The sequence below is a fragment of the Narcine bancroftii genome, chromosome 7 (genome assembly GCF_036971445.1).
Source record: "Narcine bancroftii isolate sNarBan1 chromosome 7, sNarBan1.hap1, whole genome shotgun sequence".
NCBI classification, from domain to species: Eukaryota; Metazoa; Chordata; class Chondrichthyes; order Torpediniformes; family Narcinidae; genus Narcine; species Narcine bancroftii.
The window spans coordinates 168,887,547-168,914,815 of NC_091475.1; the positions used below are offsets into that span (position 1 = coordinate 168,887,547).

Genomic DNA, 27,269 nt, shown 5'->3' on the forward strand with positions numbered 1-27,269 from the left:
TGTGGTGTCATCAGCTAATTTGTAGATGGTGTTATTGTCATACTGAGCCACAGGTGTAAAGCGAGTAGAGAATGAAGCTAAGAATGAAGCCATGTGGGGCTCCGGTACTGATGGAGATTGTGGAGGAGGCATTCTTACCAATCCTCACTGATTGTGGTTTGGAGATGAGGAAATCAAGGATCCAATTACACAGTGATACATGACTTTCTTATTGTTCATCATTCTATAGCTGTTGTTGTATCTTTTAATATTAATTGTGAAGTTTCCTTTCTCTTGTTTAAAATATTTTGATCATGTTAATGCTACTAATCTTCCTTTTTTAGTTTGCATAATGCTGTCACTTTCAATTGAGAAATGGCCCATTTCACATCTTGCTTATCTTTTGTGTTGGTAATGTGTACAGATGGCATCATAAAACAGAAGTCAAACGGGTTATAAAATAATGAAAGACCTGTATAATATTTCATTTTCTAGAATACAGCTAAAAAGACAGCCATCACAAATAGACAATTGAGAAAACATGCAAATAAATAATGATGCTTCTGAACATATCTAATCATCTATTATTAAATCACAGTGATAGATCTTTGTCCTTATAGACTCTACAGATCCCTTACTGATGACACCATAAATTAAGCATACAAGCTTCCTTGCATATATAATGAATGATGGATATTATCGATTGTGAGGGTTTAGTGTAGGTCACAAACAGACACAAACACTTCACAAAACAGATCTCATTTAAAATGCCAGAGCTTTGCTCAAGCCAGACAGCCCAGGCTCGAAGAGCCTTTGCAAAAAACTTTGAAAAATGCCTATAAAGACTCCACAAGTAGGTGTTAATTGGACATGTTATTGAGTAATGGATTATTGTTTTGAAGGCAACTGATGAATGGACTCAGAAGTTTGGGGCCGGTGCCGCAATCTGTCTGGCTGCTGTTTGCTGTTTTAAGGTCATGTGGTTTTTCAAGCAGAGAGAGAGAGGAGACCAAACAGGCTTTCTCTAAGAGAGAGAGAGAGAAAGAGAGAGAGAGAGAGAGAGAACTGGTTTCTGTAGTCATGGCAAGCTGGCAGCTTGTGGAAACCCGATTTTGAGTTCTGAGTTCAGCCTGTTGAAAACTCTTGTGGTCCATACAAGAGGAAATGGCTGGCTCGAGTGTTGCACCTGAAAAAAGTGAAACAAAGGAAACTCTGTGGTGATCTGCAGAAGGAGAGGTTATCATTTGTAAAAACTCGATGGGCCAAGTTTCTTCGGCAAGACACTGAAGTGGCTGATCGGAGGGAATCAGTTTGTGTGTGTCCAATGAGCAACAAATCTCTCTCTGAAACTGACAAGAACCTTCCTGAGCGGTAACCATTTAAGCACCAGAGCTTGGTGAAAATTCATAAATGTTAAATTCTGTGCATAGTATAAGAATTGCCTGATACTGATGAACTTGGAGGAGTGAGAAGTGAGATTGGACTGTGAATCAAAGAACTTTTCTGAACTTACGCACACATTACATACACGGGCACTTAGAATTAGAAGGGGGTAAAGTTAGGTTAAGTTAATAATAAGAAGTTGAAATTTGATCCTGATTTTATGTTTAAAGAAAATTAAAACTGACTTTCATTTAAGTAACCATTCGTCTTGGTGAATTTCTATTGCTGCTGGGTTTTGGGGTCCTCTGGGCCCATAACGAAAGCTAAATACTTTGAATGCCTGGCGTCAGCAGTTCAACATTAATACGTATTTAATAGCAGTGAAATTTTCAAAAGCTCGGCCACATTGTGATATGATACTACCAGTTTATTTAATGTTGTTGCGAGAATGTTAATATTTAAATTACTTCTTACATTTTGAGGAAAATTTCACAATTGGTTGGACTTTTTTGCCTGTGTCCTTTTGGAGACAAAACTTTTCTGTGTTGTAGAAATAGAAATTCTATGTGATATTATCCACTCAGAAGCATAAGATTGGGAGAATGTTTTTTAAAATAACCATCTGAAATCAACATTCTTCTCAACTAACAAACTGTAGCACAAAGTAACTTTTCAGAAAAGCTTCAAATCCCTCTGCAACTCATTTAGACAACAGGAATTCTGATGGAGTATGTCTCAAGGAAAAGTAAATAAGAGCATTTTAATGACTCATCATATTCCGTTGCTCGGTAAAAATGTATGAAACTGTGCTTGGAATAGATTTTTTAATCTTAGTTTCTTGTTTCCAGTACCGTTGTCCAGGAATTATTTAGACTCTGATCATTTCAGTATCCTAACCAAATATCTAGGATTTATTTATAGCATAAACAATGAGAGACTGGCACAGCTGAACCCCATTGTGTTGTCCCACATTTATCCATGCACAGTGATCCCCATTCTCCAACAGATTTTCTGAAAATGCTGCCTCTCAAATCTGGAATTTCTGATTGAGCAGACAAGACTAGAATTGTGCACACCTTGTATTATGAAACCAATTTCAGAATCTCTTACTAAATACTTTATTGATCTAACAAACCAAATTCAAAAGTTTCTGACACAAGTTAAATAGCACCAAATGTACATACCACTAATGAAAATGTACTATCCTGTTTTGCACCAACTGCTCAGGGATCTAAACAGAGTTTTATAGAAAGGATGTGTTGCTCATTGTGCCCAATTTAGCCCTTTGAAAGAGTTTTCTAGTAGATTGTAATGCACTGCCCTTTCCCAATACCTTGACTGAGGTGCTTATTCAATTACAATTGAATGCAAGTCTATCACTGTTTCAGTTGAGTTTAAGTTTATTTGTGAGCAGTCTAACCAGTTAACACTAACATTCATATAGCCATATAAAGTAGAAATGCAAGAGCACAATTTCAGAGAGTGGAGCTACATTGAAAATAATCAATTTGTATCAAGCAAGGGGAGCAAGAGAATACTGTTGTGGGAATCATTCAGGAGCTGCAGGGAAGAAACTCTTTAAGCCTGTTGGTGCACAATTTCACACTCTTGAACCTTCTCCCTGCTTGATTGATTCTCCTGTCAATGTTAAGAATACCACATGTCCCTTCAAGCTTCCTCTGCTGTTCAATTAAACCATGACTAATCTTTTACCTCCCAGCTTCTTATTGCCTCCCCCATCAAGCATTATCATTCACCTAAACTCCAGGGATTACATTCTCATTTTGATACAGATTTCTTCATGTGCCCTGGTCAACTGTAATCCTTTACCTAGCAGCCCAAATCTTGTTATCTGACCATCACCAAATTGTTGTTGTGTGATCTTGCTGTCCACAACTACTGCATTATAGTAATGGCTATATTTTTTAAAGCATCTCATCAGTATAAACTACTTTGGCTCATCCTATGATCAAAACAAGTTATTTATTAATACAAACTATTTTCTTTTTCAAACATTAAGACTTTTACCCCAGAACAAAACCTTCTTTTCACCTCCTCGAAGGCAAGATGACCAATGCCACATAGACTGAATGGAATTTTTTTTACAAGTTCAGCAAACATTGTTTTTATATTTTTTTCAATAAAAAACATAACATTCATCTTACAATTTGCTTGTTAACTTTGTGATTCCAAATCACAGATTTTTTTTTAATTCTGAAATTCTATTCTTCCTAGAGTTCTTCATTAATCAGCTTCCAGTCTATACAAAAATCTATTTCAGTTTACCATCTATTTACATCTTGACTGCTACTTACTTAGCACCCAGCATTGTATCTTCAGCAAACTTGGGATTAATTATACACATTCTCTTCACCCAAGCCATTAATACCAATTATGAATAGTGCAATAAATGTAGCTTTGAGAGACTTATTTCCCACTCTGATTAATCTGTTGTCTTACAAAAACATCTAATCATCTGAACGGACTGAAGCAAATCACCTTGCATACATTTTTTCTTGAGGCTCATTGTATTGAGGTCAACACATTGGTACCATAGGTTCAACTGCAAGAAGGCTAACCCTGTTGGTTATTTTAGATTTTATCAGGGGTCTGTTTACTTTTGTGCTAATTACCCCTGAAGTAAGAAGTTTGCAAAACTTTAATTTATTTATCTTTGCTGTTTCAATTATAAGCCTTCTCATTACTTTTATGGTTGAGGAGTGTGCACATATATTGTAACATCCTTGGAAGGATTAGGAAAGAATGGAAATAAAGTTCTTAGCACCCTATTTTCCAACAGGAATTGATATTGGGTTAGATCTGGTTCAGGATCACTTGGATAGAGAGTAATGGAAGCAAGGGAGAAAAGTAAGTGACTCATTCAAATTAATAAATCAATTATGTTCATTTTAATTAAATAAAAGTGCTTCAATTTGTAATTATTTGTATTTTATTTAATTTTTTTTTAATTTTTAAATTTAAATTTTAAATGTAGACATTTCGGCCCACGTGTCCATGCTGCCCAAATTACACCCAATTAACCTACACCCCCAGTACATTTTGAATGGTGAGAGGAATCCAGAGCCCCGGGGGAAAACCCACGTAGACATGGGGAGAAGGTACAAACTCTTTACAGATAGCACGGGATTCACATCACTGGTGCTGTAAAGGTGTTGCGCTAACTGTTATGTTAATCATGTCGCCCATTTTTATGGCTAAATTGATTTTTAATTGTTTTTGTTTCTTTCCGAATACTTGAAGTGGGTATTCTATAGCACGGAAAGTCCGTGAGAGCAAAATGAAATTAGGCCATCCAAAATAGTGGAATGTGAGTTCCTCCTATTTCAATGATAAACTGGCCCATCAGAATTTATTGTCACGAACAAGTCATGAAATTCAGTGTTTTGTGGCAGCGTCATAGTGAAAACATTCATATATAACTTTTTTTACAACATTATATAAATAAAAAAATTAAAATAATAGTGCACGAAAAGTAAGACAGTGACTTTGATTCATTGATTATTCAGAAATCTGATAGCAGTGGGGAAGAAGTTGTCCTTGTGCCACTGAGTGCTCACCTTTAGGCTCCTGTACCTTTTTTTGATGGGTAGCAGACTGAAGAGGGCATAGCCTGGGTGGTAGGGGTCTTTGAGGATAGAGGCTGCTTTTTTAAGACACCACCTCATGTAAATATCCTTGATGGAGTGATGTCTGGTGCCAGTGATGTCGCAGGGCAAGTTAACAACCCTCTGGAGTTTATTCTTGTCCTGAGAGTGGCACCTCCATACCAGTCAGTGATTCAACCAGCCAGAATGCTCTCCATGGTACACCTGTAGAAGTTTGAGAGTTTTCAGTGATATACTGAATCTCCTCAGATACCTTACAAAGTATAGCAGCCGATGAGCCTTCTCTGTGATTGCATCAATGTGGAGGCTCCAGGACAGATCCTCGGAGATGTTGACACTCAGGAATTTGAAGTTCTTGACCCTCTCTACTACAGAGCGCTTGATGAGAACTGGGTTGTATTCCTCCATCTTGGTTTGGCTAACATTAAGCGTAAGGTTGTTATCATTACACCATTCAATGAGCGGATCCATCTCCCTCCTGTGCATTTCCTCATTGCCATTTGTGATTTTGCCGACAACTTTAAGTGCTACCAGATCCCTCTTGAAAGACCCCAGATTTTTTCTTACTTCTGCTGCAAGACAAACCAAGGCCATGACATTCCTCTTAAAAACAGCATCCAGAAATGGATATAATTCTCTAACTGAGGCTTAAGCTGATTTTTAACTGATTTAGATTGAGTCAGCAGGCTAAAATATTTATATTATTTTTATGGATTTCTTTTGTCTATAACAACTGATGGCATAACGTCCGAGGTTCTAGTAGTCAGAAGGGTTGTTCCTCGCAGTTGGAAGCTCGCATGCTTATACATTCACCTGGCCTGATTTGTTTTCCTTTGAAATCAGAAAAGATTACAAAAAGAATCCTACTAACACTGAAGATTATTCTGCCACTAACACAAGGGTTTTTTATATATATTTTGCTCAATAGCTTTGTCACTTGTAAAAATTGATTATCTTTCCTATTGTTCTTATGATCTTTTCCTCAATTTCTACCTCTAGTTTTTGCAAATATTGATACAATGAGGATGTATGTGGTTCCTGCTAGATGTGTAAAATGGGTGTAGTCCAATAAAATTTTCAACCAAAGTGTTTTGGAAATATTCCCTCATGTATTACCTGACTTGTTGAGTATTTCCATCATTTCGTCTTGCTCTAACCTACCGATATAATCCTATAATTGAAAATTACAGTTAAAGTACAACAGCAGTTATTGCTGCAATGTTAGTACAGTGTAGTTTTATCATAGAAAAGAGAAAACATATCAATCCCTAAATGCTCTCAGATATTCATTGCAGAATATCAAGACACTTCACATGTTGTAAATGTTCAGAACTTCACATTCCACGCTTAGATATGCTGATATTCTCAGCCTTTTTGTAACATTTTAAAAGTATCTTTCATTTACCTATCAAATTATATCCATCAATAATTTTGCCATAAACATCAGCTGGTTTGTTAAATTATAAACTGGAATAAAGAACTCTATAAACTTTCCTCCACAAAAAGGTTCCATTACCTGACTAAATCCAGACTTGGTGAAATTATCTAGGAACCTTACCCCTTTAGTATTACAGAATGCCAATAGCATGAGAAAATGTTAGAATAATATAAAATCTGAGACCCTGCTGTTGAAATACTAATCTGAGTTAGTATTTCAACAGCAGGGAAAACCATTCAGTGTGTGGTGACATTCTTGATCAGCATGATAAACTTGAAAAGGTGTAATATAGTAACTTTTGTTTTTCATGCAATAATTAAGCATCTTTTTAAATGATGCCATTTCTCTGCTATTACCTCCTATCTTTCTTGGCAAATTCAGAGTCCACCTCATTCTGGCAAAATAAACCATCCTGGTAATACACTGACTGCTCTCCATGTAGATACAAGTGTTTAGGAAACACTTCATTCTATTACATTCCAAAATACAGGTTAATTTTGGGAGGTAATTTATTGGTATTAGTTACATTTTGCCTAATTTCAATGGAAACAAATTGCACAAAGAGTAAAATATGCATAAGTATTTACATTGAACTAGTGTGTGTGACACTGAAAGCAGTACAAGCCAGGAAGACCCAGTTGAAGAAGAAAAGCTCCAGAGCAGTGGATGGCTAAAAGTGCTATCTGTCTGATGTTTCTCTTGGAATAAGTGGAACAGAAAGGAACTCTGTTATAGCCTGAAAGAAAGAGGTTGCCATCTGGAGAATCCTGATGGGGCAAGTTTCATCAGCGAGACATTGAGGTGACTAATGGTAGTACCTCATTTGTGGAAATTGAAGTGCCAGTTGATGAAGTAGACAAAGACGATGTGGTCAAACAATAATCATGGCTTTTATTAGCAGAAACTCATGGTACAATAATGAAACACAATAGATGCATATACAGTTATACCCAAGGGGAGTGTCCATAACAGTAGAGATAATGCACAGCCAATGTTAGTTCAGCAAGGCTCGCCAGAGGGGAGACAGGCAGCTTGGCAGACATCCTGCCAAGTAATCCTGGAACAACAAATCTCTCTCTGCAAACCCTACAAGAACCTTCCTGAACAGTAAACATTTACCTTTCGAGCACCAAAGCCTGGTGAACTTTATACCTGTTAAATTCTGTGCACAGTATAAGAATTGCCTGCATCCAGAGAACTTGGAAGAATGAGAAGTGAGATTGAACTGTGAACCAAAGAACTTTTTTTAAATTTACACACATCGTCCACGTGTGCTTAGAATTAGAAGGGAGTTAACTTAAGTTAGTTAAGTATAGAGGTAAGTTAAAGTTTGATTCTATTTTCATGTTTAAAATTGATTAAAAACAACTTTTGTTTAAATAATTACTTATCTTGGTGAATGTCTATTGCTGCTGGGTTTTGGGGTCCTTTGGGCTCATAAGAAAGGAGATAACTTTTCACTTAACAAACTATTGGGTTTTGACCCATTAATCTTGAAGAGATATAGGTTTGTTTCTAAGTTAGGATGGTGTTTTAGAGAACTTGCTGGTGGTGGCTTTCTGCCTGCTTTCCATATCCTTCTTGGTGAGCAGATATAAAAGCTTTTGTAATATCCTAGTAGATATAAAAGGTATTGTATATCCTTAAAAAAACACACAAATGCTGGAGAAAATCAGCAGGTCAAACAGTGCCTTTATGTAGCAAAAGTAAAGATACATCACTAATGTTTTGGGATTGAGCTCTTCATCAAGGTGTGGGGGAACATGAGAGATGGTACATCTTGCAGACATTTTATGCTGGTAGTAGAATCAATTAATATTTTCAATGGTAGTTTTGTCCTGGATGGGGTTAACGTTATTGAGTGTAGTTGGAGCTATACATATCCAGGCATTCTATCATTCTCCTGACTTTTGCTTATAAAAGGTGTAAAGCCTTTTGGGAGGCAGGAGCTGAGTCATAATAGAGAATACCCATCCTATGACAGTCCAGTAGCCAAAGTTGTTATACAGTGAATCCAGTTAGTATTCTGGTCGGTGGTTGACCAAGGAAAGTAGAGGGATATGGCAATGATAATGCCATTGATTGACAAAGAGAGGAAGTTAAATCCTTTCTTGTTGGAGGTTGTTATTCCCTCATGTGACACAAGATCAGATGTTGTTTTAATCCTGTTGCATTAACGAAGGTAAACATGAAACTGAACACTGTGGAGTCATTTACATACATTCCCAGTTCTATTTTCAGTATGTCATTGCCTTGCTGTTAATAGGTAGGTGAAATTATGCTACTTCGTGCTGCATAAAATGAGAACATAACCATGTGGTACTTAATTCTACATTATTTACAGCCTGTAGATCCTGAGGCAGTTTACCTTGGTCCCAACAAAGCTTGAAAAACTCATGCAGTTTGGCATGCAGAGTTTTGCCGCCAGCCTTCCAGACTTCTGGGGGGATTCCATCCATACCTGCTGCTTTGCCACTTTTCAGTTGTTCGATTGCCTTATATGTCTCATCCAGGGTGGGAACCTCATCCAGCTCTAGCCTTAGGGGCTGTTGAGGGAGCTGGAGCAGGGCGGAATCTTGGACTGAGCGGTTGGTACTGAAAAGAGATTGGAAGTGTTCTGACCATCGGTTGAGGATAGAGATCTTGTCGCTGAGGAGGACTTTGCCGTCTGAGCTGCGCAGCGGGCTTTGGACTTGGGGTGAGGGGTAAACTGCCTCAGGATCTTCGTGATGCCACCATCATCACCCTGTACAAAAACAAAGGCGAGAAATCAGACTGCTCAAACTACAGGGGAATCACGTTGCTCTCCATTGCAGGCAAAATCTTCGCTAGGATTCTACTAAATAGAATAATACCTAGTGTCGCTGAGAATATTCTCCCAGAATCACAGTGCGGCTTTCGCGCAAACAGAGGAACCACTGACATGGTCTTTGCCCTCAGACAGCTCCAAGAAAAGTGCAGAGAACAAAACAAAGGACTCTACATCACCTTTGTTGACCTCACCAAAGCCTTCGACACCGTGAGCAGGAAAGGGCTTTGGCAAATACTAGAGCGCATCGGATGTCCCCCAAAGTTCCTCAACATGATTATCCAACTGCACGAAAACCAACAAGGTCGGGTCAGATACAGCAATGAGCTCTCTGAACCCTTCTCCATTAACAATGGCGTGAAGCAAGGCTGTGTTCTCGCACCAACCCTCTTTTCAATCTTCTTCAGCATGATGCTGAACCAAGCCATGAAAGACCCCAACAATGAAGACGCTGTTTACATCCGGTACCGCACGGATGGCAGTCTCTTCAATCTGAGGCGCCTGCAAGCTCACACCAAGACACAAGAGAAACTTGTCCGTGAACTACTCTTTGCAGATGATGCCGCTTTAGTTGCCCATTCAGAGCCAGCTCTTCAGCGCTTGACGTCCTGCTTTGCGGAAACTGCCAAAATGTTTGGCCTGGAAGTCAGCCTGAAGAAAACTGAGGTCCTCCATCAGCCAGCTCCCCACCATGACTACCAGCCCCCCCACATCTCCATCGGGCACACAAAACTCAAAACGATCAACCAGTTTACCTATCTCGGCTGCACCATTTCATCAGATGCAAGGATCGACAATGAGATAGACAACAGACTCGCCAAGGCAAATAGCGCCTTTGGAAGACTACACAAAAGAGTCTGGAAAAACAGCCAACTGAAAAACCTCACAAAGATAAGCGTATACAGAGCCGTTGTCATACCCACACTCCTGTTCGGCTCCGAATCATGGGTCCTCTACCGGCACCACCTACAGCTCCTAGAACGCTTCCACCAGCGTTGTCTCCGCTCCATCCTCAACATCCATTGGAGCGCTCACACCCCTAACGTCGAGGTACTCGAGATGGCAGAGGTCGACAGCATCGAGTCCACGCTGCTGAAGATCCAGCTGCGCTGGATGGGTCACGTCTCCAGAATGGAGGACCATCGCCTTCCCAAGATCGTATTATATGGCGAGCTCTCCACTGGCCACCGTGACAGAGGTGCACCAAAGAAAAGGTACAAGGACTGCCTAAAGAAATCTCTTGGTGCCTGCCACATTGACCACCGCCAGTGGGCTGATAACGCCTCAAACCGTGCATCTTGGCGCCTCACAGTTTGGCGGGCAGCAGCCTCCTTTGAAGAAGACCGCAGAGCCCACCTCACTGACAAAAGGCAAAGGAGGAAAAACCCAACACCCAACCCCAACCAACCAATTTTCCCTTGCAACCGCTGCAATCGTGTCTGCCTGTCCCGCATCGGACTGGTCAGCCACAAACGAGCCTGCAGCTGACGTGGACTTTTTACCCCCTCCATAAATCTTCGTCCGCGAAGCCAAGCCAAAGAAATTTACAGCCTGTTTAATTGAATAAAAAAGATACATACATTTTGGATTTACCACACTTTGAAAAATACACATTATTATGATTTAAAATTCATGTATGATCACTGAACATGTTCCTAATATATTCCATTTTGCACTATTTTCACATTTACATGTAAATGGGTAGCTTTGAGGCCATTTGCAATTGCAGTAAATTCAGACATTTTTCTTCTTATCCCTTTCATTATTTTGAGTTATCTATCAATCACAAAGTTAACGTTTTATAATGCCAAGATCCCTAGAATTGATCAGGCCATAATCACCTGAGTAAATTCTATAGTAATAGTGGGGCCAAAGTAATATACCAATCAACCAGAGTTGTAAATACATGCTGATAAATCAAGTTATCAAGTTTCTGATTGCAGTTATTCTCCCCATGTGCTCTGAGAAGGCAGTTACAATAGAAGAACTGCATCCTGGCAATTTTAACTTCCTCTTGTTTCCAGGATGTGGGCAAACTTAAAGTTGCACCCATTTCCCATCCTCATCAAGGGATCAGTAGTGGAGAGGGTCAAGAACTTCAAATTCCTGGGTGTCATCATCTCTGAGGATCTATCCTTGAACTTCCATGTCAATAGAATCATGAAGAAGGCTCACCAGCAGCTGGACTTTCTGAGGAGTTTAAGAAGTTTCAGAATGTCACCAAAAAAATTCGAAAACTTCTACAGGCTACCATGGAGAGCATTCTGGCTGGTGCATCACTATCTGCTAAGGAGTTGCCAATGCTCAGAACAGGAAAAATCTCCAGCGGGTTGGTAATTCAGCCTGCAACATTATGGGCACCAGTTTTCACTCCATCGAGGACATCTACAAAAGATGGTGTCTTAATCTTTAAAACACCACCCAGGCCATGACCTCTTCCCTGCTACCATCTGATAAAAGGTACGGGAGCCTGAAAATAAGGACTCAGAAGCACAAGGATAGCTTTTCCCCCTGGTTCCAACAGATTTCTGAATGAATCAATGTGGTTAATAGAAATGCTTGCCCTGCCACAAAAACAATGAATTTTGTAACATGTCAATAACAATAAATTCTTGATTTTTATTTTGATATTCCATTAGATTAAAGGACAGCTTCCTTCTCAATGTTATCAAACTTTTGAATGGTCTGCCAAAGTTTGGGGATGATTTAAGGGAGATTAATGAAGCAAGCCTAGAGAGGTAACTAGAACAAGCTGCCAAAAGTGCTGGTGGAAAGATATACAAAAGTTATGTTTAAGAGGTTTGAGAAAGACATGAATATGTAATTAAAAGAGGGATAAGTATCATGAAATTAGCAGAGTTTTACTTTCACTTGGGCATTATGTTCAGTGCAGACATGTAGATAAATGGGCCAATTCCTGCTCTCTACTGTTCTGTATTATTTTGAAATCAGAACAAAGATAGGTTCCCAAGAGGATGTCAATTAACAAAAATTCAAATTCAACAACCTATACCTTCTGGTAAGCAGAGCTGGATCTAATAAACAGGTTTGCAAGTGTTTATATTGGGGTTCTTTTTAATGAAACCAAGTCAAACTGCTATAGACATAAATATGGAGCAAAATGTTTTTGTGGCTTTTTGGCAGCATATGTAATTGCAGTGGCGAACTTGTCATGCGCAATCAGTGGAGCAGCCACAGAAAAGATGGCATCGTAGGTCCTTCTGACACAGACCGGAAGTACATGTAAGCACTTACATCAGCGTGTGGTGAGTCTCCACATTCTGAAGACAGCATAATGGACCCTGCAGCTGTAGGCACCATTGCATTAAAGCTGCCCGCTTTCTGGACCAACAGGCCCCAAACTTGGTTGGGCCAAGAAGTGATCCAATTCTAGATCAAGCAATTTACCTCAGATTTGACTAAATACTTCTACATCATCAGCTCGCTAGGCCAGCAAGCCGCTACGAGTCACTTATGGGCTATCATGGCGCCTTCACTTGGATGGCCAGCTCCTTCACTTGGATGGCCTAGGGGACAGGATGCTGTCTGCCCTTATGGATGAGATGTTCACCTTGGCAGAGGTACACAAGCCCTGCCTTATGTTGGAGCAGGGGTTCCTCGAGCAAATGCCCAAGACATTAGGCTGCTACTGGCCGATGTGAATTTCAGTGACTCACATAAAGTAATAGCATGGGCAGACATCCTCTACCTCTCCAAACATGAGTCTGCAGTCATAGTCAACCGCATTACAATGCTGCCATCCAACCCAATGCCCAAGGTCAGTCCAAACATGAGCAGGAAACTCCTCACCTATGAAATGAAAGGCCTGACCCAAAATGGTGCTTCTACCATCAACAACGGGGGGCAGAAGCACGCAGGTTCCGCCAGCCATGCTTGTTTCAGGAAAATAACAGGGTCTGCCACCGTTAGTGGTCACAGTGGCTGGCCATCCGAAAAGCCTACTCCACGTCTGGGTAAGGATCTCAGGGTGAAGATTCCTCACAGACACAGGTGCAAAGATAAACGTCATTCCCTCTATGTCGCTCGAGACATGCACGAGACCTCACAGCCCCACCCTTCACACAGCAAATAACACCGCCATTAAAACTTTGCAAGAGGCACATCCCTCTACATTTCGGGAAGACCACTTTTGATTGGTCATTCACACTGGCATCTGTGGACAAGACTCTTCTAGGCACAGATTTCCTGCACGCACACTGTCTATTGGTAGACCTTCAGGGCAAATGACTGGTCTACTCATAGACCTTCCAGACAGTACCCCTCAGCACATCCAATGAGCCAGCCACCCAACTCGCCTCTTTGGATACTTTGCACAGCCAATACAGCCACCTCTTTGCCAGCTATCCCTCCATCCTGCACCCACAGCTCATTGTCACCATGCTGAAGGACAGCATGCAGCACCACACAGTGACCACAGGCCCATCAGGTCATTCCCGAGCTCAACGTCTGGCCCCTGACAAATTCAACCTCACCAAGGAAGTGTTTAAGGGCAATGGAAGAACTCTGTATTGTCCATCAGTCCACAGTCCATGGGCCTCTTCCCTCCACTAGGTGCCCAAGTCCAACAACAGCTGGAAACCCTGCAGATTTTACAGGCGCCTCAATGATGTGACGACGCCAGACCTCTACCCAATTCTCCACATCCAAGACTTCACAGCAAACCTCCATGGTGCATACTTCTTCTCTATGGTCAACCTGATCCAGGGATACCATCAAATCCACGTTCACCTGGACAATGTCCAAAAGACCACTATCATTACCTCTTTTGGAATTTTTGAATTTCTTTGCATGTCATTCAACCTAAAAAACACAACCTAGACCTTCTAGCACCTCAAAGACTTGCCTTTCCTCTTTATCAACCTAGACGATATCCTGGTAGTGAGCAAGACTCTTGAGGAGCACATCTCACACCTTCACCAGCTTTTCGACCGACTGGCTGATTTCAGAATCACCATCAACCTAGCGAAGTGCCAGTTCGGCCTCAAGGTAATCTTGGACCACAGGATCACCAAGGATGGCACCACTCCTTTACCTGACAAGGTGAAGGCCATCTGACAGTTTACCAGACCAATAACTCTGAAGGGACTGCAAGAATTCATAGACATGGTGAACTTCTACAACAGGTTAATCTCTGCAGCTGCCAACATCATGCGCCCACTATTCGCATTAATGTCGAACTCAAGAGAGACCTCAAGTGGATCGATGAGGTGCAGGCTGCTTTTCAGAGGACCAAAGAGGCACTGGTTACCCATGCATGGACGTGTCCATATCCCTCATGGTTGATGCATCCAACACATCAGTGAGCGGTGTCCTGGGACAGTTCGTGGACAACACTTGGAGGCCCCCTTGCCTTTTTCAGCCGTCACCTACAAGCACTTGAACTGCAGTACAGCATGTTCGACAGAGAGCTGCTAGCCCTCTACCTCGCTGTCTGCCATTTCTGCTACTTCCTGTAGGGGCGGCCTTTCACAGTCCACACTAACCACAAGCCATTGATGTTTGCATTCTTCAAATCCTCTGACCTGTGGTCCGCCCACCTGTAGCACCACTTATTTTACTTCTCAGAATTCACTACCTCCATCTGCCACCTCTCAGGCAAAGAGAACATTGTCACCGGTGCACTCTCCAGGCCGACTGTTCACGCCCTGTAAAAAGGCATCAACTATGACCTGGCTCGAGCCCAACAGCTCAATTCAGAGACCCAGTTTCAGGACAGCAATCATGAGTCTGCAGCTCCAAGAACTCCCACTGGACACCAATGACGTGACTTTACTCTGCGACATCTCCACTGGCCAACTCTGACCGCTTGTCCTCGCCCAATGGAGACAAACGGTTTTCAACATGCTACGTGGCCTTTGCTGTCCCTCCATTTGAATGAGAATACGGATGATATCCTCTCGCTTTGTCTGGCATGGGTTGCAAAAGCAAGAAGCGAATAGGTGAAAACCTGCATGCACTGCCAAACTGCGAAGGCTCAGCAACACACCAAACCCCACCTCCAACAATTTGACACACCAACTCGCAGGTTCCAGCATATCCACCCCTTGCCAGTCTCCAGAGGGTCGCGCTACCTGTTCACAATAGTGGATAGATTCACCCGATGGCCAGAGGCCGTCCCCATCCTGGACGCCACCACTGATATTTGCACCAGAGCTTTCCTCTCCTCCTGCATCTCCCACTTTGGGTTCCCAGTACACTTAACCACCGACCAGTGGGCCCAATTCACTTCCACCCTTTGGAACTCTCCAAACTCATGGGCACCCAGCTACACCGCACCACTGCCTACCATCTCCAGTCCAACGGACTAGTCAAGCCAAACTGGGTAGACAAACTGCCGTGGTCCTTCTTCGTACCCGCACAGCACCTAAGGATGACCTTAAAACCTCCTCAGCAGAGTTAGCCCCTTGCAGTCCCAGGCCAATTACTCCCTTCACTGTCAAGCCAGGCCTCTGACACCACCATCGTACAGGAAAGGCTGAGAGACAAATTGGGATCACTCACACCACCACCATCACGATACTATCACCCACCCTCCAATTACCCTGTGAGCTTAAACTCCTGTGACTATGTGTTTGTTCACAGGGGCAGACACAGGCCACCCCTCTAGTGTCCCTGTAAGGGACCCTACAAGGTGCTCGAGAAAAATGTATCTACTTTCACCCTTGCCGTCGGGGGCAAAGAGGAACTTTTCACGCTGGACCACCTCAAACAAGTACACTTGGACTTGTCAGAGCCGGTAATAGTCCTGCCGCCAGTACGTAGGGGTCGGTTGGCCACTGAAGCAGCATATCTCATCCATGATGCAACATGAGACCACCAGTGTCGGTTCTGGGGTCGGGGGGGGGGGAAGATGCGTGGGGCACGCATAAGTGTAGCGGCGAACCGGCCCCATTTGTCATACATGGTCAGCAGAGCAGCCGCAGCAAAGATGGCGTCGCGGGTCCTTCTCTTCTGGCAGAGACCGGAAGTTCGTGTATGCGCTTATGTCAGTGTAATGCAAGTTCTGGGATGCAAGGGCAGTGCTCAGTTCAGCCTTAAAGGGGTGAACTTCAAAGTAAATCAGTTGTACTAAACGAGCTCACAGCCTGCTGTCTCAGTTCTTCTTGCTGTGCTCATGCACAACCCCCTATAGCCTCATTTTTTTCCTTTTTCCTATCACGTCCAATTTAATATTTTCATCAATGTGTTATTGTGCTAAGGTTAAGTTTCAATGAAATCAGAATTTATTTCATGAACACATCACGAAGTTTGTGGTTTTGTGGTAATGTCACAATGAAAACATTTCTATAAACCACATTTAAAAAAAAAGACAAAATGAGGTAGTCCTTGTGGTTCATTGTTCATTCAAAAATCCATTGGCAGTGGGGAAGAAGCTGTACTTGTGCTTCTAGCCATTTTCACACCACAGACGAGCAGTGAACTTCTGGGACCTTTCACACCATGGTCTATATTCCCAGAAATTTGACCTCCTTGGCAATTTAGGGATCAACTGATGATGCGTTATGCACTCACAGGAGTGAGAATAAGTTCACCCCCACTTCTCACCCGCTCGCTAGCTCCTCCCCTCCACTGGTCGCTGGCCCACACCTCCCACCACACTTCGGCACAATGCTGGGTGAATGGACAACTTCATTTCCCATAATCCCTCAGGCAGCTGGAATTGCTATGGGAAATCCAGCTGTGTAAGGGATTATGGTTTACGAGGGCAGCCATTCATCCCGCATCGTGCTGCTTAATTTTAATCGCCCACGTAATGTAGCACGCAGGCGCTGACATCACGAGGCTTCCCCTGCGTGGCCATTAGCCTTTTCATTTCGCAAGGAGAGGGTGGTCGCCTATGTAATGCAGCACGCAAGTGCTTTCGTCATGAGGCTTCCTCTGCATGACCATTTGCCTTTTCATTTCGCAAGGAGAGGATGGTCTGGGAACCCATTTAAAGTTCCCGGGTTGACTCCGCAGGTTCACGGGAGGGTTCCCGGTGAAATTTGCTGAGAATTTTCATTTTACACTGCAGTGTGAAAAGGCCTACTAAGTGCTCATCATCAGGCTCCTGTACCTTTTTCCTGATGATAGCAGAGTGAAGAGGGTTCCAAGGAGCTGGGAGTCCTTGAGGATAGAAGCTGCTTTCTTAAGACACCGCCTCTTGGAGATGTCCTCGATGGAGTGGAGTCAGGTGCTAGTAATATCGCATGTGGAATTAACAACCCTCTAGGATTTTTTCCTGCCCTGACCATTGGTCCCTCTGTACCAGACCCCAGGCTGAGAAACTGTTTCTTCCCACAGGCAGTGAGGATGCAGAATAACCAAAGGAACTGCTCACACCAACCATCTGAGACTCTCACATTCATGAAACAATATTTATTTATTTTTTTTGTATAGATGAATACTTGTCCTTCATATGCATTATTTTGTAGCTACCTGCTACGAGCTATGACTCTGCAGAGTCTAAAGCGCAGGAGAGGTTATAGCTATATGCAGGCTAGCTCAGAAAGAACACGCAGTTCTCGGAAAGAACGATACGAATCCTAGTTGAGTGTAGTTAATGTTGAGCATTATTGGGCTCACAGCTGTTTTTATTCTCAAGCTGAGGAGCCCCCTCAACACTGATTGGTGCATTTGCAATCCACACTCCTTGATAGACCAGTTAGGCTCCTTTAGTTGTGACCAATTGGAGGGCAATGCTGCAGGCCTCGTGCAGCCTACTGGATCATAACGTTCATCCTTTATTTGGTGAGGCGCCCCAAGACCTTCCCTCCCCTAAAGAACCAGCGATCAGAATGCTGTTATTCTTAGGAGGCTAGCCTCTTTTGCAGGGGGGAATAGTGCCAGTACCATGTTCCTATGTCTGAATTGTTGGCGGCCTTTAGTTGCTGGGCTGTTGAGATGACAGCCGGCTTTTGGCATTTGCTGGGAATGTGCAGGAGGAGAGACATCGATGGACCTCTGCACCCCACCACGGAGGATAATGACAGGATATCTCACCGGGGATGTCCGCTGTCATCGTGGCTGGTCGTTCAGTTGGTTGGCAGTTGGGTCTTTGCTGCCATTGCCTGCCCACAAGCTGCATTGTTGGGGCAGCGTCTTGTGTGATGGGCGTGGATGTCTCATAGAGTGTGAAGGCTGTTTCCTTCTCGACGAGCAGGGAGTCCACTTTCTCCGCTACCTTTCGTGGGTCGGCAGCTTCAATGACAGCATATAGATTGAAGTGTCTGCCTCCATTGCTGGGTCCAAAGTGCTGTCTGGACGGTCGGGGTCACCACTGTTGCTAGCTGCTACAAGCTATGGCTCTGCGGAGCCTAAGGCACAGGAGAGGTTATAGTTGTCTGCAGGTTAGCTCAACAAGAACACGCTGTTCCCAGAAAGGACACAAACCCCAGTTGAGTGTAGTTAACAGAGCTTTATTTGGCTTACAGCCCTGCTTTTATTCTCAAGCTGAGGGGCATGGTCAAAACCTCTTCATCACTGATTGATGCATTTGTGATCTACTTTCCTTGATAGGCCAGTTAGGCTCCTTTCGTTGTGGCCAATTGGAGGGAAGCGTTGTGGGCTTCATGGAGCCTGCTAGATCGTCACGTTCATCCTTAATTATGTGAGACGCCCTGAAGGGATGCGAGGGGCCTCCCCAGATTATCTGTACATGTGTTATGTCTGGTTGTGTATCTGCGTGTTTTGCATCAAGGACCGTAGAATGTTGTGTCATGTTGTAATTGTACACTCAGATGACAATAAACTTGATTTTACTTTGATGTTACTATGGGCTGTCTGAGGTTCCAGGATGCAGTTTGTTTTGGGGACATTTGCATTCTCAAGGCCTTAAATCTTCCAATAACTATAAATTAATTGAATAATACATGTTAAACCTTCCAATTACAGCATCCTATTATAAATATTTAATCATTATTTTAATTTCTCAGAGAAGTTAGAGGAATATCTGTTACACAGTGATTTTGACAGACTATTGATAAAACTGAAGAGTAGAACAGAAGTAGGAGTACACTCAAGAAGGAAATTAGGAATCAGATATCTCTGGCAGATGATAAAGAATTCTAAAGGATTCTCTGAATAAAAGATAGGTGGGGAGAAAAATTTCCTTCAGGATCAAAGTGATAAATTGAAGTGAAATGGTAATACTTGTCTGTATTTACTGTGGAAAAGGACATGGAAGCTTGTGAGTTCAGGGGAGAGAACAGTGGTATTCTGGGGCATATCAACATTACAAAGGAGCTGGTGTTGGAGGTCCTGACAACCATCATTGCAGATAAGTCCTTGGGGCCTGAACAAAGTGTGATGAGATGCAGTAGAGGAGATAGCTGAGGCCCTGAGAGAGGTACTGAGAGGCCATAAAAACTAAAGGAAGGCTAATGTACTTTTCTTTCAGGTGAGCAACAGGATAAGCCAGAGAAATCCAGCAGTGATAGGAAAGTTATTCAAAGGATTTATAAATAAACAATTTATTTGCAAGGGCTGATTAGGGATAGACAGCATGTGTGGGAAATCATGTTTCACAAATTGGATTATGTTTTTTTAAAAAGGTGACCAAAAGAGGATTGATAAAGACAGAGCAGTAGACATAATTGACAGTGATGAGGTCCCACATGGTAGGCTTCAATGGAATGCCTTTATATATATACACACACACACACATATACACACATATACACACATACATACATATACATACATATACATACATACACACACACACATATATATATATATATCACTGCCAAAAGGCAAAGGAGGAAAAACCCAACACCCAACCCCAACCAACCAATTTTCCCCTGCAACCGTGTCTGCCTGTCCCGCATCGGACTTGTCAGCCACAAACGAGCCTGCAGCTGACGTGGACATTTACCCCCTCCATAAATCTTCGTCCGCGAAGCCAAGCCAAAGATATATATAATATATACATTATACATATATTAATTATACACACACATATATATATATGTGGAAACACAGGCAGATGAGGTGGTGAAGAAAGTGCATCAGCCAAGACACCAAGTACAGGAGTAAAAACACAAAATGCTGGAGAAGCTCAGCTGGTCAAACCGTGTCCTTTATGTAGCAAAGAGAAAGATACATCACTGACGTTTCAGGCTTGAACCCTTCATCAAGGTATGAGAGAATGCCAGCAGGCATCTGAACAAAAAAAAATAGGGAGGGAGCAGGGGTGGCAAAGGCAGGAGATGATAGGTGGAGAGAGGAAGGAGTGGGACAGCAGCAATGAGGGGGAGGAGAACTGGAGAGAAAAGGCAAGCAGGTTTAGCAGAAAACAGAGAAGTCAATGTTAGGCCCATCTGGCTGGAGAGTGCCCAGTCGGAAAATAAGGTGTTGTTCCTCCAATCTGCGGGTGGGGTAGTACACAAGGCCATGGACACACACGCAAGTGCTGGAGTGTGACTCAGAATTGAAATGGTTGGCTACTAGGAGGTCGCTGTTGTTGCAGACGGAGAAGAAATGCTCAGCAAAGCAAACTCCCAATCTGTAACTGGTCTCTCCGATGTAAAGAAGGCCACAAAGGGAGAACTGGATGCAGAAAACAAGTCTTATGGATATACAAGAGAAGTGTTACTTCTTTTGAAAGGCCTGTTCGGGGGCCCCTCACTGTGGTGAAGGAGGAGGTATGGGCGCAAGTCTTGCAGCTCCTGCAGCCACAGGGGAAGGTGCTGGAGGGTTGGGGGGAGGTGGGGAGGGATGAGTACATGAGGGAATCACAGAGGTAGTGGTTCTTGCGTAAGGCAGAGAGGGGAGAAGGAAAAATATGTCTGATGGTGGGATCCTGTAGTAAGTGTCGGATAACGTGTTGGATGAAGAGGATAGTAGGGTGATATGTGAAGATGAGTGGGATTCTATGTTTGTTGTATCTGGGGCAAACCCAACCATTTGGGTTTGCCAACCCACTGTTTCTACCTGCTCTTACCCCATCAAACTAGTTTCATCTTACCTTGACTCTCTTTTTTCCCCCTGGTCCAATCTTTCCCCACCTACATCTCCTTAATAATTTCAGATCCCACAACTGGAACACCTCATCTTCACGATGGATGTCCAATCCCTTTATCCTCTACCCCCCATACAAAATGTTTTAAAGCACCATTTCTTTCTGGACCAGACACCCGACTAGTCACCACCACACTTCTCTGCCTGGCAGAACTTGTCCTCACTCTAAATAATTTCTCTCAACTCATCTCACTTCTTTCAAATTAAAGGAGGATCTATGGGTACCCTCATGAGTACCAGCTAAGCCTGCCTGTTTGTGGCTTTGTGGAGCAATCCATGCTACAAACCTACACAGGCAAGACCCCTCAACTCTTCTTCTGGTATCGACGACTACATCAGGGCTGCCTCATCCACCCACAATGTGCTTCATCCACTTCGCGGTCAACTTCCACTCTGATCTGAAACTCAACTGGTCCATCTCTGAAAACATTCTCCCTTTCCTGGATCTCTCTGTTTCCATCTCTGGAGACAAGCTTTCCACCAACAAATACTACAAACCCACCAACTCCCAAAATTACCTGGGTTATACTTCCTCACATCCTATCCCCTGCAAGGATGCCATCTCCTTCTCTTAATTTCTCCTTCTCTACCGCATCTGTTCCCAAGATTATGTCTTCCAGTCTAGATCTTCAAAAATGTCTGCCTTTTTCCTCTCCACCATTATTAACTCAGCCCTCACTCGCATCTCCTCTATGTCCCACTCATTTGCCCTGACCCCTTGCACTCAGGCACAACAAACATAGAATCCTGGAGTGAGTTGTCCCTACATGTGATAACTTCTGCTTTGATAAAGGACCACTTGACAACTTCCAGCTCAAAAGAATAGCTTTGGGATATCTGGGACAGCAAAACCATATATATGCAGAGGCTTGTTTTTTTTTTCCCTCTGCAATACACAGCATGGTCTTGGAGCTATAACAAGGCACACTGGGTGTAAAAGAAATCTGGAAGTAAAAGCCCTCCTTTAGAACCAGCCTCACTTTCAAAACAGCTCACATTACAACACTACAGAAAGGATGGAGAGGCCAAGATATGACTGGTGTGGTTGATCATGTGGTAGCTGGTGGAAATGTCAAAGAATGACAGAGGTTGATTATGATGGAAATAGCCTGACGTGATAAGTAACTGAAAGGGTAGATTGAAAGTTTTTTTAAAAAAAACTTTAAAGCAATTACTTATATATCATGAATATAAGAGTGCTAAACCATGATATGTTGCAATTTTGTCTTACTAAGCAATAGTAATGCTAAATTAAAGATACCTTGAATTTCAGAAAAAAGGCCACAACAAGCCTTGAAGTGCAAACAGGGATTGAATCAAGATTCAATTTATTGTCATATAATAGTGTCATATTACATGAAACTGCTTCTGTCTTCTGTAAGGCAGACAGATTCGCCATCAACAGAAATTGCTTGAAGAACTTCATACAGTCAAAGAGAAGCAAAAGAGAGTTCACCCGAGAGTCCCCATGTGACTGTGGATTTACCTCCAGCACTCCCTCAGCCTCCGCAGCCACACAGAGTCCAGTCCAAACCATCTGCAACCCGAGCTCCAGCTTCAAACCGGTCATGCCATTAGGAATCAGTGAACACCCTCAGCACCCTCTCATTACCAGTTTCGGTACCTGGTACCATTTCAGCCAATTTTGAGCCATCCTCCAGCCGTCCGCAGCCTGGTACAAGTCCCTTGACCGCAGTCTCCAGTGGCCCGCAGCCTGTGGGTTCCTCGCCTCAAGTCACCAGCAGCCCGCCACCTGTGTGGGTCCTTTAGCTGCAGAACCCTTCACTGGTCTGCTGCCACGGTCACCAACCTGTGGGACGTCTCTTCTGCTTCTCCTCAGACAGGGGATGGACTCCCATTTTCTTGTGCCCTGCGCCAGTCCTCCGCTTCCCTGGAGTCTAGAACACCTCATGGCTGCCGCCAATGATAGGCCGCATCGTCTTAGGTCCAGATCCCACGGTCACTAAATTTTAAATAAAACTACCGTTGGCTCCTTTAACAGGCCGTTCAAAGCCTGGTCAAAGCTGATTGTAGTCAAACTGGGCAGTTGGACACCAATGGGAGTATTGTGTCTCCGCTCTCTGTGGGTCCGCAGCAGTGCTGCCTTTACAGCAGGCAGCACCATTTTCTTTTAATCAATTATAGGAATTACTGCAAAGTGGGTGATCACAAATTATAGGTTTATTTTACTATTTGCTATTTTTGTATCCTCTCATTTCAATTTCAAAAGCAATTAAATTGAAAGTAAATCGGACTGCCACTGTTGATTGCTTTGTGCTCCTATTGCAGGCCAATTTCACCCTGCATATTCCATAGCAAGGGTTGAAAGAGGGCAAAGATAAAATGGGATGAAGTTTTTTTTAAAATGTACATTCCAGAAATTACATTTTAGGTTGTGAAATTTCTTTCTCTACTCTGTAGCCTCCAGTAAAATACCACAAACAAAAATGCAAGTGGATTTACAGATAAATGTATTAATCATTTGTCTATATTGATTCAAACCGTGAACCCCATATTCTAATATCATCTGTCAAGACTCTGTTCAATAGAATTGTTTAAGAAATGTTCCCTTTTACTTTACACATAATTTTGAAAAAAGTCCACTTTACGAACTCATTTTGTAACTAGCTCATTCTAATAATAAACCATTTATGCTAAATGTATTTCAAATATGCAGAAAATGAAATGTGTTCTTTACAATTTTCCAGAAATAAACTACAATTTCAAGTAGATATGACCTTTATGAGAAACATTCAATCTACTTTTTCAGCTCATCTATTCCTCCACCTTTTCCACTGCCTCTGCCTGATTTCACACCTCTCGCTGAAAATCACATCACTTAAAACACCACAATGTGATGAGCACATCATTACAATTCTTCCTCAGGATGATCTGTCCTTCTTTACCTAACAGCAGAACATAAACATTATTAATATGAGGAAACAACACAGAAAGGAGCCTCTAAAGATTCACCAAATGCCAGAGAGAGGTGGAGTGGGGGTGGAGACCACAGGTTTGTGGAAGTAGGTGAAAATCAGGACTAATGGACCGAGAGAAATGGGAACAGGTGAAGGACAGGTGGAAACAGTCTTCTTCCATCTTTCACCAATTTCCATTTTCCTATCCCATTCAAGTTCTGCTTTTCACTCACCCTCCTGGCATGACTGTGAAAACTAGGGTAGGGTTCTTACAGGAAATGGTGCTGAAACTGCTGTTGGAATTGGCCATGAGATTGACCCCTGCAGCTAGTTCTGAGCCAGTCTTGAGTTGGAGATTGATCTGCTGATTCTACTGCTGGGATTAGTTTTTGTATTGCTTCTGTGCTGGTGGGAAAACTGTGCAATCTGAGGCTCCTTTCTTCTTCTTGAGATTCAGAAAAGTTCCAAAATGTACAAAGCTCTCAATAAAAGTAGCACAAACAAAGAAGAACCCATTAACAAGTAGTCAGAGCCGAACAATCATTGCCAACAAGTTTGAGTCTGTCGAGTTTCAGAATCCTCCAGAGTCATTGGAATTTAAAGGTAATTTGAAATACAGTTCAACTTGACTAATTATCTCATGTTAATAAACAACCCCTCCCCTCTCATGAGAAGGAGTCTAATGAGCTTGAATTAAACATGGTTTGTGCCCACCTCCCAAAACACCCATATTTTAAAATTTAAACCCCAATTTGGACCTAATCCTGTGTATTTCAGCTTATTAAAATTTCCCATTTAATGTCCTAGTTATTCAAGAATTCCCTCTTAAACCATAAACAACTCAGTTAAGCCATTCCTAAGACAATATTGCATTAGGCCTGGATTTCCTGCTTTTAATTCTTCTCATCCTGGATTTGTAATGAGTGCTTGGCTGCCAGGGAAGTGATGAATAGATTCAATCAATGGGAAGGATTGATAATCAGACAGCTAGTTCTGCTGGAATGCTCTTGCATGTCACCACAGATGGTCATTACAAAGAATTGCCAGAAATTAATGTGCACGTCAACTGTATTCCCTCTTGAAGAATAATGCAAGGTGCATGAATAATCCAGTGTTAAATGCACACATATAGTTACTGCTTGTGGGAATTCAATTTTTAAACAATCCATATTATAACTAAAATAGATCTTAAATACTATATATCCTTATACTATGCAGGGAAATTAGCACTTAAATATGCAGGTTGGCATATGATAGCTGATTACTTAGTTCTAAACAACCAATCATCCTATTTTATTAAAAAATTATGAGCATCTTCCAGCCAAATGATACAAGGATTAACATCCAAGAAATGTTGGGCAATGTACAGTTAATTTTAATCCTGGAAGACATCCATAAAACATAAAAACTGGTGAAAAGATTGGCACCCGTCAACAACTCCAAGGAACTGATAGGAGGCCCAGACAGTCCACACAAGTCTCAGATTATTTCAGATTTCAGAATTATTGTCAGAGTGAATACATATTACATTCAACCCTGAGATTCTTTTACCTGCAGGTGTAGCAGAATTACATCTTACTGGTAGTGCAAAATAAACAAACTGACAGTACAATAGAGATAGAAAATAATCAATAAGACTCCTAAAATTAGTCCCTGATTGAGTTTGTTGTTGAGGAATCGGATGGTGGAGGGGTAGCAACCGTTCCTGAACCTGGTGGTGTGAGTCTTGTGGCACCTAGACCTTTTTCCTGATGGTAGCAGCGAGAACAAAAGTGTGCGCTGGGTGGTGTGGATCCTTGAGGATTGCTGCTGAATGCCAATGTTCTCTGTAGATGTTCTCCTTAGTGGGGAGGATTTTACCACCACTACCTTTTGGAGGGTTTTATCATCAGGAGTATTAATATTTGCAATAGCAGACCATGATGCAGCTGGTCACACACTTTCCAGCACACAGTTATAGAAATTTGCTAGTTTCCAAAGTCATACCAAATCTCCACAAACTTCTGAGGAACTAGTGGTGCTGATGTGTTTTCTTCACAATGCCATTGGTGTGTTGGGTCCAAGAAAGATCCTCCAGGATAGTGATTCCCAAGAACTTAAATTTGCCCCTCTCTCCACCGCCAATCCCCAATGATCACTGGATTGTATATCTCTGGTTTTCCCTTCATGAAGACAACAATCAGCTCCTTGGTTTTGGTGACATTGAGTATGAGATTGTTGTTGGTGCACCATTCAGCCAAGTTTTCAATCTCCTTCCTGTATGCTGACTCATCGCCCCTTTTTATACGACCGACTACTGTGGTATCGTCAGCAAATTTGTAGATGGTGTTGTCATACCAAGCTAATGAGGGAATCAATGATCCAATTGCAAAGGGGGATCAGAGGCCCAGGGTTTGGAGCTTCTAGACCACTATTATAATGTATCACTGTTCAATACTTTATCCCTAAGCTCCAGTTGTTCCACTAATAGATTTTCTCATGGGAATTCCTACATAGAGTCATTGTTATACTGCAAGTTAACAGCTCCTTTGCCCTAAAGGTGCATGCTGACCATAATGTCTATCTGAACTGATCCCATACACTTAGCCACTCTAAACCTTTCCTATCCATTGACCTTTTCAAAATGTTTTCAATGTGTAATGACTGTACCCATTTCTACAACTTACTCTGGCTGCTTGTTTCATATACCAACTACCCTCTCTGTAGACAAAGATGCTCCTCAGGTTGATTTTAAATCCTTTCCTTCTTGCTTTAAACCTATTCTCTGATTTTAGAGTCCTGAGCTCGGGAAAAAGATTTTAGCTCATTCATCTAATCTATGCCCCTCAATTTTATACACCTCTGTAAGGTCACCCACAAGCTCCTCTGCTCCAGGTAAAAAGTTCCAACCTAAAAACTCTCTCCAGTCCCAGTAACATCCATATGAATTATTTCCAGAAATCTTTCCAGTTTCATGGCATCCTTCCGATAGCTGGGCGAGTAGAACTGCACACAATGCCTCAAGAATTGTCAACCACCTAAAATGACAGAAGGAGAAGATGACGAAATGAACTGACCCAGTATGTAAAAGTAGAAGACACAAATTTCTTGTTTAT

General features: G+C 42.4%; 1 long non-coding RNA gene across 1 annotated transcript in view; it reads left to right on the plus strand.

Annotated features, from left to right (window-relative positions):
- Positions 1–761: 761 nt before the first annotated feature.
- The window catches only part of LOC138740104 (uncharacterized), a 63,535-nt gene continuing 37,027 nt past the window's right edge, over positions 762–27,269 (plus strand). Inside the window, exon 1 of the long non-coding RNA XR_011342668.1 lies at positions 762–832. This is a non-coding gene — a long non-coding RNA (uncharacterized lncRNA). The remainder of the gene's footprint in view (positions 833–27,269) is intronic.